Source organism: Gigantopelta aegis, unplaced genomic scaffold (assembly GCF_016097555.1).
Source record: "Gigantopelta aegis isolate Gae_Host unplaced genomic scaffold, Gae_host_genome ctg4507_pilon_pilon, whole genome shotgun sequence".
Taxonomy (NCBI): Eukaryota; Metazoa; Mollusca; class Gastropoda; order Neomphalida; family Peltospiridae; genus Gigantopelta; species Gigantopelta aegis.
In genome coordinates this window covers 21,691-26,813 of record NW_024533901.1, presented here as the reverse complement: position 1 = coordinate 26,813, position 5,123 = coordinate 21,691, and the positions used below count along the sequence as shown (strand labels likewise).

At 31.2% G+C, this 5,123-nt stretch overlaps 1 pseudogene; it reads right to left on the bottom strand.

The window, feature by feature from the left end:
- Nucleotides 1-728: 728 nt before the first annotated feature.
- On the bottom strand, nt 729-4,889 carry LOC121392791 (annotated as a pseudogene).
- Between the last annotated feature and the right edge of the window lie 234 nt (nt 4,890-5,123).

Sequence of the window (5,123 nt, the reverse complement as noted above, 5' to 3'; positions counted from 1 at the left end):
GATTAACCACTTAAGGCTCAATGCACTATATGGCAAAAGGTTACCCTCCTCGGAAACTACAGCAACGAAATGCAGACATGTACCACAACTATGGTAAGGCCCAGCTATGGTGGTCAGAGTTTATATTGTGAAATTGAGAACTATTATATACTTGTAAAACTAACTGACTCCATGTTTTGTATTGTTGTTTTATCATAAATTCCTATATTCTTGTAACATCACATATCACATGTTAACACGGTAGTCCTGTTAACAAAATATTGTCATCTGATATAGTAGGTGTGTTTAACCAGTTAAGGGTCAAGAAAGGTCACGTTATATGACTTCATTGTAATTGTGTAACTTGAGAATTATTGTATACTTGTGACTGAAGGACTCCGTGTTTTGTATATTTTTTATCATAAAATCTTATATTCTTGTAACATTCTGTTACAATGTGAATGAACATTAGTGTGTGTAGTAAGTATTATATCTATAAATAATGGTTAAGATGAAATACTAATTGTGACATTTAATATTATGTGGCTAGGTGCACAGAAAAAACTCTTTACAACAATACAATTATTTTTGGACAAATACCGTAGACCACAGTAAACAGTTTGTGCTATCCATTACATATATATTATAATTAATATGTCATATAGTATGTAGGTTAAATTTGTTTATTCGGTCTCCAACTTAGTATCATTTAATCCTTGAAAGGATCTTTTAAGAGACTGTGGGTTCAGTCATTCACTATTCATATAAGCATCTTCTTCATCAGCTTCCAGTTTCTACATAATAATGACTTTTTACATCACAATAAGAGTAGTTCATATGCATAAATACAGTGGAACCTCATTTGTAGACACAATCTTAAGTTAAGCACTTGTCTTAAGTAAAACACTACACTGTAATGTAAGCATAAGTTGTTGTGGTTAATGGATTTTTACTGAACAAACACAAAAGGTGCTAAGTCAATAAAAACTGTACCATGCCATACATGATTATCATTGTAATATTATGGGGAAGATTATGAGTGTTCCCAGGAGATTTTATGTGGGACTTTTTTCGTCAATTCCATAAAAAAGAATAAGTTATAGTATAAGTATCTGTATAAGTAATTAGACTAGCAATGTTGTGGACATAACATTAGCATATTATAATTAACAACAAGTTCATGTCCCTAATAATTATGACAGCAGTAGTACTTTTGCTAAAGTCCACTTGTCCAGAAATGTACTATATGTACCTTTTCACTTTTAACTTTATTGCATTAAAGGTAATACATTGTCTAATTAATAGACACAATATCCAAAAATAGAACATATTGAACACTACATTGCTAAGGCTATTTATAGTAACCAAAAAAGTGCTTCTTCATTAGTCAATTTTGATAATGGCATGTAATGGCTTAGAGAAGCACCTTTATCATTATAAGGTTCAAATGATACTAACAAAAGATAAAAAAGACAGTTTATTCATGTAGAACATTTCAAGCTATGGTATGTACATTGTGGAAGAGTTAGAACCTTTGGAGAAAGACTAAGACAAAACAAGAAATAGACTTAAAGAGCTTCTTTAATAGTCCAGTGTGATAGGATCAATTCTAGATCAAAAGACTATAGACAGATATACCACTGACTATAATCTATAAAATTTCAAAATCATTTTGAATAGACATCGAGTAAACTAATATAGCACAGACTCATCCAATATCTAGCTACATTAGAATTCCACGCATATTTTAGAACATTAAGTAAATTTCCATATTAGGACATATAAACTCAAGTGTGTCTATAATTATTATAGAGGTTCCAATGTGAAATCACCCAATACAAAGTCATTTGTGACTCTAATGGATTGTATTGTTATCATGAATGCCTTACACACATTACTAAAACATGTACAATACTGTATTTGCTATAGTTAATGCTGACCTTCATTTCTTCTTGCTTGCGATATGCATAAGCCATCATGTGCTTCTTTTCTTCTTCAGAGAAAAACAGGTTCTCGTCCAGGAGCACCTTGACCTTTCTAGAAAACAAAAACTATTTGTCAGTACATCATCTTATATCCATAGTATAATATCTAAATTACATGTACATGTACAATGGTAGTTATTATAACAGGATATCATAGAATGGTAAATTCGTTGAATCACATACTTCCACTGAAGAGAGCAAACTTAATTTTAAAAGGAAAGTCTGCATACATACAGTTGTTAACAACTATTTTATAACATGGGTTAGTAATTGCTATTTAATAAATGGTCTATCTTAATATTAAATTAATGAGCAAATGAAACAAAATGCACATGTAGCAAACACTTGTACACTAGTTAATATTAAATGATTTATTTACTTTTTGTAGTTTTCCAAATAGGGTCATATATGTACATGTACATCATTAAAATAAGCTACAATGTTTTGTTGTTGTTAAAATTAATTATGAAGGGTATTTCATTAAATGTACATGTCATCAAGTTAGGTGTGGTGTGTAAGTGATAAACTTGAATACAATATATACCAATGTGTACGATGTGACATTTGTGTCAAAGTGTTCTGATGATTGTGGAAGTGACATCATCAGCATTATACTATAATTTTTTTCTGTTAATAGACCTCATCCCAAAAACCTAAACACTAAATGGCTGATCACATGATGCACAACCAGTAGTAAGCACACCCATTATTGCAATATTAATATTGATTGCATACTTTTATACTGTTTATAAAATGTGGATAACAAGTACCACGAGCTGTCTCTTAGAATCAAGCATCAGCAGAAGTTTACAGTTAGGTTAGGCTCCTAATTTTTGTTGTATATTGTAGGTATGTTATATATGGAAACAAACTGAGCCACTCCCATTTATTTTGTCATATAATTTTGACACAAACTGTGTGCCATAGGTATAATACAGCATCCCATTTGTCTCAATATTAATAATGGGAGTAGCCTATACTGGCTGTGCTCAATCGTTTAGGCTCTAGGGTATGGCCTATTAACAGTATAAAAGTATACAAACAGCAATTTACTATATGAAAGCCACTTACATTATTACAATATTAATTTCAACACAAACGGCACACCATAATATATTACTATAAACATATTTTTAATTACCTTTGTAATTTAGCTATAATAGTCGTCTTTTTTCATTTTTGCCAATAAAAGCAGAGAGTTTTTTTGCCTCGAGTTTATTTCTTTACCCGCCCACCATAACTGAGTTGTAGATTCTTCTAACACTGCCAATGATGCCTGTATTTCAAAAAATGACATTAATATTATAACTAATTGTTAGGAGCAGACTCTGAACATTTCGATGCTACATAATAACAACTATTTAGCAGTTAGAGGCAAGTCATAAAGGTATAAGGTACTATAGTTTTGTTCATTTTTAAAGGACAAATTAAATACTAATAGATAATATTATACTCACTGTGGTCGATTAGTATTATATTGTATTACATGTACAAGCTACAATGACATTAACTCTTACTTGTGTACCACTGAGATCTTCTTTGCTTCAAATTCTTGTCTTATTGGATCATAAGGTGGTAAGTTCATGGATATACAATCATAATAGCTCCTCTCAATTTGTCTAAAGCATCACTGATTATGTCTTCTGTCATACAAATCTTACCAGTTACTAATGTCTGAGAAGAGAGAGAGAGAGAGAGTTTTTACTAAAATAAGATTATACTGAGAAAGTTGGTAATGCTGAATATGTATACTGCTTAAAAAGTATTTTTAATGTTGCCTAGCAACCAAAACATCTTACTACACAAATTGATAAGCCATAACTGAGTAATCATTTATACAATTAACTAGTATAATTTACAATACATGTGTCTTTGTGATATTATAAACACATTCATACCTTAGATATAGCAGCTTTAGCTTCACTAACAGTTCTTCTTAAAACTTCTTCATTTTATCAATAGGAGCTAAAGTAAGTAATACACCATTATTATAATACTTGATAATCAAATAGTTAGAATAAACGTAATACATGTGTATGTAAGTACATGAATATATATATATATATATTACAGGTATACTTACAATACAGGTCAATATATAGTCTACTGTAATATACAAAAATAATGTACTACATGTAGCTATTCTGTTAAAACAACACACTATATGTACTAATAGAGGAAATATACATTCTAATAAACATTACTACCTTGACCTGCATTTTTAAAATTACTCGAAACAAATTAAACAATCATAATTGTGCATGCAATCAACATGAACAAAGGCCTCTCCTCGCATTCCTTTCTCCCCGCCCAACTAAAATATTATAGATAATACTATGTACATCCAAACATACATGTATATATTATACTATTAACTAAGGTACCTAAAAAGGTAAAAAAGTCTCTCGCTCTACCTTTTCCATTCCTGCGTCCATTGGATCAGGAGCTTCTAAGACTCCCCCACTAGGAGTACATGTCTCAGCGTATTCAATCTTTGAGTTTAAGGTCTTCAATTTGATCATCTGTCAATCCTTGCATGTTTGGAGGTAGTAAAATACCATGAGCAGCTAACAGCTCTATCTCTATGTAAACAGATTACCAATAAGAGAGACATATTACAATATACACATGGATAATACACATTTACTAAACATAAAAATGATTGGTATTTCATTGTTTAGTTAATATACTTGATGACAAATTACAAAATATTTAGGATATGCTCTCAATTTCTACTCAGATGAAGTTCTATTTATTTGTATTCAAGATTGTAAGTGGCCACACCCATTGTCTTACCTTGCATAAACCTGTTACCTTCTGTCTTCCATTATACAGTCTTACTAGCTGAATAATAAGCTCCTCTGTCGGTATCTCGACCGTTTGTCTCGAAAGAAACTGACTCTCTTCGCCTTTTTTGATGTGTAGTTTTTACCATCTCTTTTCACCTAACCCACTTTAGCACCAGCTGATTTGTGTTTGGCGGGTAAACCCCGCCCCAGCAAAGCACTAAAAAAATTACGTCATAATGACGATTTTGAAATCAATTAACATAAACTGTTATTAATGATCGGTCTCGTGGAGTTACAACCCAGTTTATTATTGTAGCTTGTACATTACACAAGATAATGGCTTTGAAAGCAGTTGGCAATGCTATTCTTA